The sequence below is a fragment of the Adiantum capillus-veneris genome, chromosome 28 (genome assembly GCF_014529385.1).
Source record: "Adiantum capillus-veneris isolate H3 chromosome 28, ASM1452938v2, whole genome shotgun sequence".
Lineage (NCBI taxonomy): Eukaryota > Viridiplantae > Streptophyta > Polypodiopsida > Polypodiales > Pteridaceae > Adiantum > Adiantum capillus-veneris.
In genome coordinates, this window is record NC_140958.1 from 16,461,754 (window position 1) to 16,479,106 (window position 17,353).

Genomic DNA, 17,353 nt, shown 5'->3' on the forward strand with positions numbered 1-17,353 from the left:
TTTCCCATTGATATGCCTCCTAGAGGTATTCTTTGTGTTTCCTAGTGTGTACAGGAATGTGTTGTTGTTGTTAGGATTTGGACCTTCATGGAATCTTTCTCTCGTTCACACTTCAAATCAAGCACGACCATCAACACAAACAGGTGTTTCTTGTCCATTAGCATTGCTCCTTATCTTTTTTGCATCCATGCTTTTCTGCTTTAATTGTGATTGGTAGCATAATATTCAGTGCCTTTGTTTAGTATCAAACATTAAATTCAATGTAATTTCTGTCATAATCACTTGTCTAGGTTTAAAAATCAAGCAGTCCGACTAAGCTAGTTTGATCAAGCTAGACGCTAGAGATCTTCTCTTAACATCATGGGGAATGCCTTCCTAATAATTAATGGTTACTTAGGTTCTTAATTCGATTTATGGAACATTGTGTGAAATGTACTAGGGCTTTCTAGTGGGTTGAGTCCCTATTGACCTTTATCTTAAGTATTATAAAGGGATTTTACTAGTGTGATGAGCCTGGGGAGGGTAACTGTGTTATATGATCCCCCAAAGTTACAAAATTTAAATGTTGAAAACGAACAAACAAAAAAAATCAAAGTGCCACAATGTAAAATCTTAAGCTGGAAGAGAAATCTCAGCTTGATTTGGTACTTCACTCACATGTATCGCCTATGGTACTAGAGCCCTAGAGGTTCCCAGTGTGGGCGCTTTTCCTTGAAAAGCAAAAAACCCAAGGCATACAAAATAAGCACACACGTCAAAATTGAAACAATGTGAAAAGACTTTGGGGGGTCAAAGAAACGGAAATAAGCCAGGCGATGATTTCATGAGCAATTCCTTTTATCGTAGCTTAACTACAAGGTCTTCTAGGTATAGCCTCTAGTCAGCCCTCGAACATGAAATACTTGGCTCTTGCGATTAAGCAACTTAATTGACCTGAGAAAATTAAGAAGCTTACCCATGGTATTAAAAGTCGATCTTTAGTGCCTTTCGACCGTTGAATTAGCAACCCCGAACTTGTTTAGTTTTTTACCTTCCCAACTGTTTATGTGTTTGATTATATTGCACTTTAATGTTTATTGCTGACAAATGGTTAAGAATTATGCTACCAATCAATTTGTCTGCCTAAAACTGCATATGCTTTTTAATTGTATATGAGAATGCAATTACTGTGCCAATGTTGTTTGATTTTGTAGTGACTAAAGAAGGCTAAGGACATTCATCTCAAATGCTCTTCCACCTCGACGAACGAGCTTAACTCAATAGCTTCCGAAGACGGAATCTACATCAAGAAGGGGGGCATGTTAACCCTCACGGCTCACAGACACCCTATCACCTACGACGGACATTGTATTATTTACTGTTGGGGTATATAGGCGTCTGTGCCTTGCCCGACCGCCCAGAGTCTGGGCGCCCACTGACTTGTATACCTTATACATAGCATAAGTGTATAGGGGGCTGCTCACTCTTTGAGTCTCCCCACCCACATCGTGTGTGTCTCTCCTTCTCTCTCTCTCACTCTCCGTCTGTGGTGCTCCCCGATCCCCTTCAATTGGTATCAGAGCTATGGTGACCGCGGAGAGCACGACGGCTTTGAGAGCTTCGAGGCGATAGCTCGCTCGCTCTCGACGGTAAAGAGATTAAGAAAGCTTGGAAGCTTTGTGAGAATACAATGGGAGCTTGTGAGCTCAGTTGAGAGTGATGTATGCTCTTGTGGAAGCTCAGAAAGGAGTGAGGAAGATTGTGTGTAAGTGAAGGTGTTGCCCTAAAACTGTGTGCACAGCAGCACAGTTTTCAGATTCATTTTTCTCCTTGTAGAATGCAGATCTAAGAATTCTATATTCCGTGCCCATCCGTTTCGACGTGGTCTACAACTTTGCAGAAGAAACTTTTTGCAAATTCCTCACCGTTTTGCTGATATTCAGCTCAGACTGACTGTATACAGAAATTCCAGATTTTCTGTTGTCGCATTGTGTGTGAGTTTGATGCACTTTTGGAAGCACGGGAGATGCTTGAAGTTGAGTGCATAAATTCTGAGCTAAAGATGCAATTGCAGCTTGTGTTAAGCTTGTGGTTTGAGGGTTTTTTGGTAGACTTGGGCAACGAAGTACGGAGGCGTTTACACACCATCGAGGCGGTCTCTTGAGAGACGCAAGTTTTTTGGAGCACACAGGTGGATCTTCTTTCACTGGTTTTCACAGAATACTTTGGCAGTGATTTTGTGCTTGGATTCATGGTCTTTGCGGATGGTTTGCATATGGTTATGGCGCATGGTTGATGCCCATTATACATGCATTTTGGCGAGCACTTTCAAGTGCTGGTGAGCTCTCTTGAGAGCATTGTTTTCGCATTGAATAAGTTTTCGGATTGCAAATCTTTTGGCACTTGCTTATGCGCGGTCACTCCATTGATGTACGTTGAGTGCGGATTGCCATTGTATGTGAAAATGTGGAGCTATTTTGGCATTTCTACTCATTGGCATTGAGTAGTGTTATGGTCTATGGTAGAGATTGTACTTGAGTTTTTTGCTCAGTTTTCAGGGAAAATTCTGTCGGATTTTTCCCAGATTCTCGCCATATTTTGTGATCGAGTGTTTACTCTCACTTTGATAGGTTTTGTCAGTTTGGACACAGTTTTGTGTTTTGTATCCACTCTCACAAGAGTGAGGAGTTGTGTATCTTTCTTTGCTTGAGACAGTGGTTTGCTCTCAGGTGGGAGAGTCTTGTGATCTCGAGCATTGTTTGCCATAGTTTTGTAGAGTTTATGCATGTATATTGAGTGTAGTTTGATGTGCATTGATTGCTCATTGTATTGAGCTTGCAGGACAATGGTTATTTTGTGTTGATAGCCATTGTGCGTCAAAACTCTGGCAAAATTTTCCCAGGAGTTTTATGCGTATCATTTATGCGATCTAGGTAGAGATTGCGGGTTGCACTCAGCATTTGCGTGCGGTGTTCTCTGCAGGTGGGAGATTTGTGCGTGTGTATGCATCGATACCGCACAGTGTGGGCTTGGTGATTAGCTCACAGATTGCAGTGTGATACTAGAGCATGCAAGGCTTGTATTGACATTCCGGGAGCTCTATTTTGGAGTGTGTCTCACAGGTTTTACATTGTGTTTCTGGCCATATTTGTAGACAGTTTCCAGGTGCTGTTGGTGAGGTGGTTTTGCTATCTAGCTTGCTACTTGTGCTCATGGCAGAGACAGGTGATTGATCAGATTGTGACCTCTCACAGATGCGCGTGTTTGATGGGTCAGACTTTGCGGCATAGAGAGAGTGTATGCTTGATGCATTGACACAGCGAGGGTTGCATCGACCATTGAGTGGTGATGCAGGTAGACCTTCAAACATGTCTGACGATCAGTGGCAGGAGCTAGAGAAGATGGCACTATCTACGCTCTCTTTGCACCTTGAGGAATCTGTATATGTTCTTGTTATGTATGAGACTACTTCAAGAGCACTTTGGCACAGATTACATGATATGTATGATAGATCTGAGTCATCACGGACTCGTGTGAGACATGTACATTCACGAGCACGCCGACAGGTGACATGTTGGTATTGTGGTCATTCTGGACACGTTAGACGGCGTTGTTTTCGTCGTATGCGACATCGTAGGAGACATGGCAGTCTCAGAGATGTATGTAGTGATGCCATGGACTCAGTTGCTTTGACAGTTGAGGCACATGTAGTGTCGGAGTATACTAGTGACGGGGATGTCACTTTTACCTCGAGCTATGCACGAGATGCTATACATGTGGATAGTGCACTCCCTTCGCAGTGGTTGCTAGACGCAGATGCTATGTTTCATGTCACGCCGCACCGTGCATGGTTTTGTAGATATTCTAGCGGGATGCTTGGCAGTGTACGTTTGACCAATGGATCGGTGCATGCGATAGCAGGTGCAGGAGATGTGAGACTGTCATTACCGAGTGGTGCATCTTACTTGTTACGACATGTGCGCTATGTACCAGATTTGACAGTGAGTTTGATCTCGATTGGTCAGCTTAGAGATTGTGGATGTCAGATTTCGCTATGAGAGCGAGATTTTGTGATGCATTTGGGTTTGCTAGTGATTGCGAGAGGTGCCAGGAGTGGTACAGGTTACCCATTGCATGTGGATCACGGGAGAGACGGTGTTGTCTCTGTGATCATGCAACCAGGTAGACAGCGAGAGAGTAGGCGAGTCTCTTTTGCTTTTGGGTTGCATGATGCTTTGCATGGAGTGCAGAGTAGTGAGCTCGTTGTGCACACAGTTGGGGCACGACTTGAGCAGTCACACAGAGAGGTGACAGAGTCATACATGCATGCTTTTCTAGTGACTGAGCAAAGCAGAGAGTCAGTTGTGCGAGATACTTCTATGCAGGATAGACAGGTAGAGCGGTCTTGCTCTAGTGAGTCACGACAGGAGGACGTTGTGCAAGAGTCTATGCATACCGAGTTAGAGCATGAGAGCTCTAGTGAGTCACAGCAGATTGAGTGGTCATGTTTGCAGTGGATGATTGCAGAGGAGACTGAGATGTCATCGATTATGCAATCATTCCTTTCTATGCTCGACAGTGAGCATGGGAATATAGTTGTGCAGGATATGTCTTCCAGCAGACACCTAGAGCAGCTGGTTTGCTATGAGGTTGCACGACAGGTTGATGCGTCTTTTGTGGACAGTCAGGAGATGCATGTGGCTTACATGCCTTGTCAGTCAGAGATGCCTATTGCCAGGGATATATATGTTGATGCATGCTCCGTAGAGCTAGCAGGGCCCGCTAGCATTGCATCGGAATTCGGTGGTCTCATGTATGAGATGTTGATCTTGAGACCAGATATCGCAGCTGCAGTGGGAGCATTTGCAGCAGGGTTGATCAGTCGTTCGATGATTGATCTCGGCATAGAGCATAGGGGAGGTTTGCAGGTATTGGACCGATACTTGCAGGAGTGCATGAGCTCTTATAGACTATTTGCAAAGCTTGGAGCTAGCTCTGTGTGGCTTCCGCAGAGGGATGTTTGTCTATCAGTAGAGCCAGATGCACACGATCACAGCCAGCCAGTGGGCATCGATTGAGAGCGGTTTTCTCTCACCTTTTGTAGTCTTTAGACTAGGTTCCCTTGCTTAAAGGCACAGTCTCCTTTAAGTGGGAGGTTGTTGGGGTATAGGCGTCTGTGCCTTGCCCGACCGCCCAGAGTCTGGGCGCCCACTGACTTGTATACCTTATACATAGCATAAGTGTATAGGGGGCTGCTCACTCTTTGAGTCTCCCCACCCACATTGTGTGTGTCTCTCCTTCTCTCTCTCTCACTCTCCGTCTGTGGTGCTCCCCGATCCCCTTCATTTACTTGGTAGAGTCAGGTATCGGGCTTGTCGGTCCAATAGGAAAAGGTTAAGAGTGATCGTTGATGAGAGGCGCACTCTAACTGGAACGTTCAAGGGATTAGTTGGCTAAGAATGGGTGCCCAAGTGTAAATGGGGCGAGCTCATATAAAAGTCAACTAAACCTAAAATTCACTCATTCTCTCATTTGTGCAATTGAAGAGTGCTCTTGCTCCATCTCCATCTTCTTCTTCTTCATCTCCTTGTGTGTGTGTATATGCGTGAGAGAGAGAGAGAGAGTGTGCGATCGAGCATTGCGGCGGCACGACTGCGGCGAGGCGGTTGAGGGCGGCGTAGCGGCGTCTCCCTCTTCATCGCGGCGAGGAATCCTCCACGACAGCAAGCGTAGAGCGGTGAGTGACACACCATAGCCATCTTTGAGCTTACTAGTTTAGGCTTGTTGTGTGCTTGGATCCATATGTGGCTCGCACACAGTGTATCGGCAAGTTCCTTGCATTGACAAGTGCGACATACGCGCACACTTGCCTAAGGTTCTAGGTCTAAGGACTTTTAACACTAACCTTTGGAGGTCTTTAATGAAGCTAACCCTAAGGTGTTTAAGCTCCATTACCTAGCATTGCTCTATGACAGACCATCTCTCATTTGGACCCATTGACTTTGGCCCGTGTTGAGATAGATCCATAAGCACATGTCTATATTCTAACTCTTGTTCCTGTTTATTCTCCCACATTAAATGATTAGTTTAATATGAGAAAATCATTTGGGTTAGTTAGATATTAGATTTTATGACACCGATTAGTCAAGAGAGAGATGACATAACCAATTTACCACACTTGGGTGATAGAAAGGTTATACCATTTTCCTCTTTTTTTTTAGCACACACACCCACTAGCACAATACACACACATCTAAGAAGAGAGGGAGGGAGAGAGACAGAGAGAGAGGAGAGAGAGAATCTTTTTGGAATATTCTCACTAGATTTTAAAAAAACTCTCGTCCAAAAATGCTCGCGTCCCCCAAGGATAAGAGGATAGGCATACATATTTTGCACGAAAAAGTTCTGCTCATCTTTTACATTATCAATGGTCACTTTCACATTTGGGCAAGCCCCATACAGATCTCACGATGAGTTGTTTGCAACTCTAATCATCCAACCATGGTCTATGTCTATCGGCCACTTTCCCTTCATATAAAGACTCTTGGACGTAAGATTAATTTTAGAGCCATGATCTATCAATGCAACATATGACTCCTCAAGATTACCCACCTTGACTAAAGTCTTTGTCGTAGCTCTTGCCCAATGACTTTTAGTGTAGTAGCTTTTATGTGAGGTTTCATCATCATTATTCACAAATATAATATGCATATCTCTTTTGGAAGTCTGGTAGCATCCTACCACATTGTCATCACATTCACTCTCTTTTACATGTATATCTTGTGTCTTCAGTGACTCTCCTTCACCCTGAGATTGTGGAGGAATCAACTCAGTGAGAGTTTGCCTCTTTCTTTTCATGATATCTATAATTTCCTCATGAAACTCACGCTTAGCTATGCCAAGAACTTCACCCAAGGTAAACTTAACTTTACCATTAAAAATTCTTTCCTCCATTACGAGCTTTAAGTTTGTGACAATCTCAATATCAGATTGTAATCTATGTGTAGAGACTTTGGTTTTTTCTTTTCCTTGCTCTTTCTTCTTTCTTATAGTAGATGCTTCTCTATAGAAACATCAGTAGGAGGAGGCACCTGTCATGAAGCCCCATAATAAGGCCTTGGATCTTTCCTTCCTCCACCTCTTGTAACCCTCTTTGAAATAGAGGGCCCTGCATCCCCATTCTCACGTCTTTGCTTCTCTTCCCTAATTGCTTCATTGCTATGGAATTTTTCAAGATAGGTATGCATTGGTAAAGAGTCTACAAGATCATCCCAAGCTATTGTATGGTGTATACAATCACAAACTTGATGTAATACTTTTCTTTTTCGACACACCATAGGGCCCACAGGGGGAGGTGCTTATCCCTTCCAAATATTAGCCATGTTACATGGTCGGGCAAGGGCCGCGTACCATCGGGCAAGAGCCACGGGTAGGCATCACCATGGCCACCTAATTGATGCACCACATGCTGGGAACGGCGGAGAGAACTCGTAGCAACCAGCTAGGAACCTCCTCCTCGGATGACCCACCCCAAGAGGAGGATGCACTCGAGTATCCAAGGGCAAGAGCCCTAGCAACGTGAACACCAGGTGAGCACAAGGTGTCCCTCTAGAGTGTGACCCAACGGGGGATTTGAACCCACAACCCATAGGTTGAGAGGCCAAAGCCTTACCGTTAGACCAATTCTTTGGGGACAACTTGATGTAATACTTGTTTAGTTACCTTTCCTTTTTTGGTCAACGCCACTACATACGGCCACAAGCTATCGACCTGAGTAGACTTCGCCCTTTCTTTGCAATTAGCTCTAACTTCACCCCATAAGTAGCAACCTCCACTGCAGATATGGCATGATTTGTCGCCATATTTTCCTATAACTTTTGCATATCCCCTTTTCCCAAGTCAGTTCCTAATGGCATACATGTCTCTCGACCTTCTTATCCTTAAAAAATGCAAGATCTCTTTTCAAAGCATCACTGAAGCTATCACACGTGAGAGTGCGCGTGTGCGGAAGCGAGAGAGAGAGAGAGAGAGAGAGAGAGAGAGAGAGAGAGAGAGAGAGAGAGAGAGAGAGAGAGAGAGAGAGAGATCAACACAAATGCTAGTATGTGTGGAGGAGGGGGCGATCAGTCCCCCCTACTGACCATCAGACTAAAAACGCCAATGAAGGTTGTGTACATACAGATATGTGGGTACCCCCCTCGGCCCCATAAATAGGTTCCCAAGGAGTGGGTTACTTGTACTTGAGACCTTAAGAGAGCTTCGAAGCACTCAATGCCACACATTGTATCATTTGTATCTTTGAATCAATCATTTTAGAGTTTTGGGTTTGATCCTTTGTATTTGAACCTTGGTCTAAATTTGAATACACAATCTTAGTTGTCTCATTCCATGTCTTGTAATCTGAAGTCCTTCATTTGAGTGCACACTTCTGTCTGAAGTCTGGTGCTAAGTCATCTGAAGTTTGATTTTAGGATATCTAACTTTAAACCTAGCCCTGGAATAGCTATCATGGGTGGCTCATAGTACAAGGAGATGTTGTGGAACTTGAAAGGCATTGCTTGCATCTTAAAGATGGAAAAGTAGAAGCCAATGGGATAGCCAAGTATCTCACAACATCAATGGCTGGCAGCATTCAATTGTCTCATGTTTTAAACTATTCTGCACCAATTCTGAGAGGGGTTGATGTGGAGAATAGCGTTCTCAAAAAAATGGGTAATTGAATATATTATGTAAGCACTATTATGATATGTTGTATTAATAACGACGTATTTACTATCGAACACTTTCTTTTCTATATATTGTGTGGGCAATATTACGATTTGTAGTATTGATAACGATGTATTTACTATCAAACAATTTATTTTCCTCCCTAGAAACTATAAAATAATCTCTTTGTACTGGATATAGTGAAATATCAAGGTCTCAATTATGTCTACTTTAGTTTGCTTTCCTCCCCAAAAACCGTGATAAAAATCGAAATATTAATGAAGTAGGCAAGTCCGGATTATAGCTACTTGTACACTAGTTATTGTTAATTATTACCATTTGTTCTTGGCTATGTAATACACTAGAAGATGATGGCCATACACCTTTATGTATTTAGTGGATGCCCTTGTAGAGAGCTTGTTTTTAGCAAGTAGGTAATGCTCAAGATGTCCAATTGTGGTACCCATCCTTGGGTTATTGCAGCAATACTTTTTTGCTAAGTTTAGGACCAAAATATCCAAAGAGGTGGCGTGAAGGCCTCTTGCGGCTAATAGTTGAGGCGGTACTCATGACTTTACCATATCAAATGTTGACTAAATTGTGACAATTATTCAAGGAAAGGAAACCAATTTCATGAAGCAGCAACTCTCTCGAAGAGGAGGAGCAGATGGAAAGGAAGAGAAGGAGCCAATAGATGGTGCTTATGTAGCTACATAGTCGAAGACTGCTAGGTAGGTTCCCGTTTATTCTCCCACATTAAATGATATGAGAAAATCATTTGGGTTAGTTAGATAGTCAAGAGAGAGATGGCATAACCAATTTACCACACTTGTGTGATAGAAAGGTTATACCATTCTCCTCTTTTTTTTTAGCACACACACCCACTAGCACAACACACACACACATCTAAGAAGAGAGAGAGAGAGAGAGAGAGAGAGAGAGAGAGAGAGAGAGAGAGAGAATCTTCTCACCAGATTTCAAAAAACACTCGTCCAAAAATGCTCGCGTCCCCCAAGGATAAGAGGATAGGCATACATATTTTGCACGAAGAAGTTATGCTCATCTTTTACATTATCAATGGTCCCTTTCACATTTGGGGAAGCCCCATACAGATCTCATGATGAGTTGTTTGCAACTCTAATCATCCAACCATGGTCTATGTCTATCGGCCACTTTCCCTTCATATAAAGACTCTTGGACATAAGATTAATTTTAGAGCCATGATCAATCAATGCAGCATATGACTCCTCAAGATTACCCACCTTGACTAAGTTTTAGTCGTAGCTCTTGCCCAATGACTTTTAGTGTAGTAGCTTTTATGTGAGGTTTCATCATCATCATTCACAAATATAATATGCATATCTCTTTTGGAAGTCTGGTAGCATCCTACCAGACTTCCAAAATATAATATGACTCCTCAAGATTACCCACCTTGACTAAAGTTTTTGTCGTAGCTCTTGCCCAATGACTTTTAGTTTAGTAGCTTTTATGTGAGGTTTCATCATCATCATTCACAAATATAATATGCATATCTCTTTTGGAAGTCTGGTAGCATCCTACCACATTGTCTACACATTCACTCTCTTTTACATGTATACCTTGTGTCTTCAGTGACTCTCCTTCACCCTGAGATTGTGGAGGAGTCAACTCAGTGAGAGTTTGCATCTTTCTTTTCATGTAATTTCCTCATGAAACTCATAGGCTTAGCTATGCCAAGAACTTCACCCAAGGTAAACTTAACTTTACTATTGAGAATCCTTTCCTCCATTACGAGCTTTAAGTTTGTGACAATTTCAATGTCATATTGTAGTCTACATGTAGAGACTTTGGTTTTTTCTTTTCCTTGCTCTTTCTTCTTTCTTATAGTAGATGCTTCTCTATAGAAACATCAAGAGGAGGAGGCACCTGTCATGAAGCCCCATAAGAAGGCCTTGGATCTTTCCTTCCTCCACCTTTTGTAACCCTCTTTAAAATAGAGGGCCGTGCATCCCCATTCTCACGTCTTGCTTCTCTTCCCTAATTGCTTCATTTCTATGGAATTTTGCAAGATAGGTATGCATTGATAAAGAGTCTACAAGATCATCCCAAGCTATTGTATGGTGTATACAATCACCAACTTGATGTAATACTTGTTTAGTTACCTTTCCTTTTTTGGCCAACGCCACTACATACGGCCACAAGCTATCGACCTGAGTAGACTTTGACCCTTTCTTTGGAATTAGCTCTAACTTCACCCCATAAGTAGCAACCTCCACTGCAGATATGGCATGATTTGTCGCCATATTTTCCTATAACTTTTGCATATCCCCTTTTCCCAAGTTAGTTCCTAATGGCATACATGTCTCTCGATCTTCTTATCCTTTAAAAAACGCAAGATCTCTTTTTAAAGCATCACTGAAGCTATCACATATGAGAGTGCGCGTGTGGAAGAGAGAGAGAGAGAGAGAGAGAGAGAGAGAGAGAGAGAGAGAGCAACACAAACGCTAGTATGTGTGGAAGAGGGGGCGATCAGTCCCCCCTACTGACCATCAGACTAAAAACGCCAATGAAGGTTGTGTACATATAGATATGTGGGTATCCCCGCCCCCATAAATAGGTTCCCAAGTAGGGGGTTACTTGTATCTTGTACTTGAGACCTTAAGAGAGCTTAGAGCACTCAATGCCACACATTGTATCATTTGTATCTTTGAATCAATCATTTTAGAGTTTTGGGTTTGAACCTTGGTCTAAATTTGAATACACAATCTTAGTTGTCTCATTCCATGTCTTGTAATCTGAAGTCTTTCGTTTGAGTGCAGATGTCTGTCTGAAGTTTGGTACTAAGTCATCTGAAGTTTGATTTTAGGATATCTAACTTAAAACCTAGCCCTGGAATAGCTTTCATGGGTGGCTCAGAGTAGAAGGAGATGTTGCGGAACTTGAAAGGCATTGCTTGCATCTTAAAGATGGAAAAGTAGAAGCCAATGGGATAGCCAAGTATCTCACAACATCAATGGCTGGCAAGATTCAATTGTCTCATGTTTTAACTATTCTGCACCAATTCTCGGAGGGATTGATGTGGAGAATAGCGTTCTCAAAAAAATGGATAATTGAATATATTATGTAGGCACTATTACGATATGTTGTATTAATAACGACGTATTTACTATAGAACAATTTCTTTTCTATATATTGTGTGGGCAATATTACAATTTGTAGTATTGATAACGACGTATATACTATCAAACAATTTATTTTCCTCCCTAGAAACTATGAAATAATCTCTTTGTACTGGATATAGTGAAATATCAAGGTCTCAATTATGTCTACTTTAGTTTGCTTTCCTCCCCAAAAACCATGATAAACATCGAAATATTAATGAAGTAGGCGGATTATAGCTACTTGTACACTAGTTATTGTTAATTATTATCATTTGTTGTTGGCTATGTAATACACTGGAAGATGATGGCCATACACCTTTATGTATTTAGTGGATGCCCTTGTAGAGAGCTTGTTTTTAGCAAGTAGGTAATGCTCAAGATGTCCAATTGTGGTACCCATCATTGGGTCATTGCAGCAAGACTTTTTTGCTAGATTTAGGACCAAAATATCCAAAGAGGTGGCGTGAAGGCCTCTTGCGGCTAATAGTTGAGGCGGTACTCATGGCTTTACCATATCAAATGTTGACTAAATTGTGACAATTATTCAAGGAAAGGAAACCAATTTCATGAAACAGCAGCTCTCTCCAAGAGGAGGAGCAGATGGAAAGGAAGAGAAGGAGCCAATAGAGGGTGCTTATGTAGCTGCATAGTCGAACACTGCTAGGTAGGTTCACTCATTTGGCTGAGGCTGCTTAGACACCGTCCGTCCAAACTTGGGCGTGCAAACATGGAAGCCAGCTGGCATAAGATCATTTGCTACGCAAATCGGGCAGTGGACAAGATTGCACGCAGGAGTTTAGCTCCTGCCGGCGCATCCACAAAAGCCCATCGAACCGATAGGCTACGAGCTGCAGCAGAAGAGAGCTACTTTGTAACTAAAGAACAGTCACCCTAGAGACAGAGACACAAAGTTTATCGTGTAAAAGAAGCAGAGGCACTTTCCACATTTTCCCACGAGTCGCACTCGGATAAAAAGAGTATGCCTCGGTTGTATCTTGGTATCTGAGATAGTGAAAAACACAGGCCTCGTCTTGTTTCATCTTCTATGTTTCTCTCATCTTGGGTCTTTCAACCCCAAAATGGGGATGACTTTCTGCATGTACTAGTCAAGTCTACTAGTATACTAGTACTCAAAAAAGGGTACTTTTACCATGCAGCAGCACACAATGTGGTGCGTTGAACGAAAACATACAAAGCCCTCCCAAAATAATGCAATCAACCTGCAACATGAATTTGATCTCCAAGTGACACCAAGGGTCCATAGTGCACAACTGTCAATCACAAATCCCTAAATGAGTAGTTTTTCAAATCATTAGACATCCCATTGTTGGTCTTCGATTGCATAAAGTTTTGTCACATTCAATACAGCCATGGACCAAACTGACCTTATATGCTCACATGACTTCTTGTCCTCTGCACAAATGGAAAAAAACAGGTGCCCTACTACCAACAGACCATGCTAACAGTAGCAATGAGTCATTAAGTTCAAGGCAAAACCCCATAAATGAGCTTCTAGCATCAATATCATCGACACCTACCCTCAAAGAAAGCTAACAAAACAGCAAGGCAGCACAACATAAATCTTGAAATTTTGTATTCCCTTACCTGAATCCATTGAAATATCCTGCGTACTTGTCATTCTCGATTTTTTATTTCCTTCTGCTCTGTCATAAAAGATGGGCATGAACGCCTACAATTCCAGCAAGTTAAAAGCTCTACTAAAGGATTATAACATTCTGCAAACTTTAAATTCGCCTCGATTTTGCGACACGTCCAGAAAGTGCTTCACATTTTGTGGTGACTAACCTTCACTGCCACAGATTATCCAAAACAGGGCAATAAAGTCCTCTTGTAAAGCCCTCTCACAGCATTCAATTCAGAGGAGCTTGAAAAATCAATCCTTCTTCGTTTTGCTTAAACAAAAGACCAAGCTTACACATTAAGAAAATGCTTATATACAAAGGGATTGATAAGCCGTGTGAGGATCCACGCAGTAACATATTACAATTACTTGCGCAATACCCTTGCAAACCTTGCAGGATTGAATGCTTTCAGATCAACAAGTTGAGACTTGCCGTCCACAATAAGTTCTGCAAGTGACGCACCTGTCGCAGGGGCATTTAGAATGCCCCAGCAGCTATGGCCGGTGGCAACAAAGAGACCCTCCACCTCTGGAATTTGGCCAATCAGGGGTAACCCATCCTCGGAACAAGGAAGAAAGCAGGCTTGTTCGGCAGTGACCTCTGCCTCTTGGAGGTACAAGGATACATTACCTGCAACCCTTTTGAGCATTGTTATTGACTCTGTGCGTGGTAATATCTGATTCGGATCATCTGGAACTTCCACTTCCTCCGACATGCAACATACGTACACCTCCCCTGAAGGTCGAGGATACACTTCAGGATCCATCACACGTCCCTCACGTGTCCTATATTTGAGAAAGAGTGCATGTGGGGTGATTGCATTTGTATCTGTTGGATGCAGCACTATGCTATGCGCTTTAAGCCCTGATATAGATGTGAGGGCTGCAATGATTGCATTGCGTGCAGACCACGGCCCCATTGCAAGAACAACAATGTCGGCAGGTATTAGAGTTCCATCCACCGCAACAGCTGACACATGTGAACTGGCTTTATCAATGACTACATCGCCAAGTTTTCCAATCAAGATGCGGGCATTGTAGTTTTCCACCGCAACAGAAACTATTTTGCGTGTGAAGAGAAGGGGGTGTACCTGGGCTGTAGTGTGCGGTGTGCCGATGGGGGATGCTGTCCGAACACCTAGACCATTTATCCAGCTCGGGAGGGATGTAGATGAGGTTGGAGAAATGCGCGATGTTGATTCGATGCTTGAGGTTTCTTGAACCAACACGCTGAGGGTGTGGACAGAGCGGTAGCCATACGCCGAAGGGCCATCCAGCTCCTCAGCAAGTTGTCGATGCAGAGAGAAGCTGGCCCGTGCTAGGGCCTGCAAAGGGCTGTTGTCACTCCAGTCAAGAGCAAGGAAGCCGCCGGCTTTACCAGAAGCAGCGCAGGCGACAGCAGTCTGTTCCACAAGCGTGACCTGGAGACCCTTCTTTGCAAGAAAGTAGGCAGTGCAGGCGCCGATGGCCCCCGCACCCACTACCACAGCTGTGCGGGCTTCCTTGCTCGCCATGCTCGGCCCTGCGTCTCCTCCTCTTGGTTCGGCCCGAAAATCCCCACGCGTACATGCATTCACAGGGAAATGACTCGCACTCCCCCATATCAAGCTCACAAGTGGCATCTTTTTTGGGACAATTGTGTTTGTGTTGAAGACATATGATGCTAAAATGCTCCATCAATCTCAAGTATATTGTCTGGCCGATCCTGGAAAAATGACTTATCAAAGGGAATCTACAGAGGCTTCCTGGACAGGATGGGAAAGGATGAGGGTGACGTGGTAGGGGTAAGGGAGAGAGTGGCGTTTCGCTTTTCCTTACGGTTGGCTTGCATGCCTCCGATCTCTCTCTTTCTCCCCCGTTGTCTGCTACCAGTCTTACTCTTGCGCAAGTAACCGAGCATAATTCACAGGTTTTGATTGCGGCAACCTGCAAAATCTTCATTATGATTATGTTAACCATATGAAACCTCAACCTTGTGGCTCTAAGCTGCAACCCTCATGAGTAGTATTTGCTTGTCCATTGAGAAGAGGAGGTTCAAGGGAGCCACCTAGGATGCAGAGCTACGGAGATGCCTAGCTAGGTGCAACATAACTCAATAGTCTTACCAGTTAGCTACTAGCAATAGCAACAACAACAACCTTTGTAGCTTTGTCACCCATCAATAGTATACAATAGAGAATCAAGCTGCATATTCCTCCTATGCAAAGTTACAACCTCCCTCAATAACAAAGTTGCAACAATAGAGGCTTCCATAAAAGTAAAATCCTTGAGGTATAGGCCTCTTGGAAGAGCTCGCATGAGAGCTCTCTCTTTGACCTAGGAGCACTACCATCTGTGCTCCCAACCATGGGAGTCCTCTTTATAAAGATTGGTCCCTAGTCATTCACACTTGGTTGGACATGATCCATACTTGTGGTGTGTTGGGCTACACACCCTGTGGCCGTATAGGCCTTCTCAAACCCCATGTGAACGCCACCCCCTGAACTCTGCATACACATTATACTCTATGCACCTATTCGTGCATGCTATATGTTCTCTATGGTCGCATGTTGTAGAGGAGGTGACATTGCCTCCCTTTGAACCAAATTTCACATCCTCATAAACATCCTAGGACCCCTAGGAGAGAAAACCGTAAGGTATAAACACTCCTTGATTGAGTTCAACCTTTGAACTCCTTAGATTCCTTTCCTCAAGTGACTTCTCTCTTTGAGAACTCTTTAATTCTTTAGTGAGTCCATTGTTGTGAACTCATTTTAAATCCTTCCTTCACCATTTTTAGGATCTTTCTTATTTACAATTACCTTACACTTTTGTGCTACAAACCTTAGACCGAGCATACCATACTACTTGGTTGGATAATATAATGTTCCCTCTTAGGTAATTGTCGTCTACCTATCTTTAGAGATCTTTAAATCACTAGCCAAGTGAGAGCTCCAAAGATTTAGAATGCTTGCTTAGGACGTTCACTATTATTGACTTGGCTTCATTGGATATCTACCCATTAATTTGTTTCCAAGCCAGGAATCTTTCTTTTCCACATGTGTGTACACAATTTTTAATTGGGAATCAACCATTCACCAATAGGTAGATAGGTCCTATAAGTCTCTCACCTCATAGTTTGTCATTGGGTAGAGAGACACCCCATTATTACAATGAGCTCTGAATTGGTTGCCATTTTTAAAGTATGAGTTTCTACATCTGTTTCCTAAAGATAACTTATAGTTATTTTTACTTTATTCCTCCCTTGAGGACTTTGGATATGTCCTTAAATATAACTTGATTTGCTATGTGTAACAACTTAACCTTTTACCTATGTGCCGGAAGTTGAGCACAAAAACGTATACAAAGTGATAGCAAATAAAACCATCATCCCATACCGTATGGCTTTATTCAAGGTCACTTTGCTAACGAGATCATAGATTCTATTCATTCAGACTAGTACTCGAATTGTAAACATGCTTGGTAGCATTTATTATCTTTTATTTCTCTTTGATCATTTGTATTGGCATAGGACTAACTCGTCCATGGGTGGAAATTAGAATGCCTCCATTTCTAAGTATACAACATCAAGGGACTATTCGTTCGAGATGGATGACATATTAAGCTATGTACTACGTGTGAGACTACCAAAGGACCAAGGTGGCCATGCATATCCACATTTGACCAAATTTTTGATACTCTAGGGATTCATACAAAGATTACCTCTCAATTTGTTACCAATGGGCATTCTAGGTCCGAAGCCTTGACCAAGGGACAGTTTGTAGACGTTGTCTTTCTTTCATATTCCAAAAAGTTAGCTACAACTAACCCTTGGCATTTTTATGCTAGCATGTCTTTAATGTTAACATGCTTTGAATTTCAAATGCATGCTTTATGTGTAGTGTAG

At 42.7% G+C, this 17,353-nt stretch overlaps 1 pseudogene; it reads right to left on the reverse strand.

Annotated features, from left to right (window-relative positions):
• Window positions 1-13,659: 13,659 nt before the first annotated feature.
• LOC147420105 (D-amino-acid oxidase pseudogene) lies at window positions 13,660-15,101 on the reverse strand (annotated as a pseudogene).
• Window positions 15,102-17,353: the final 2,252 nt, after the last annotated feature.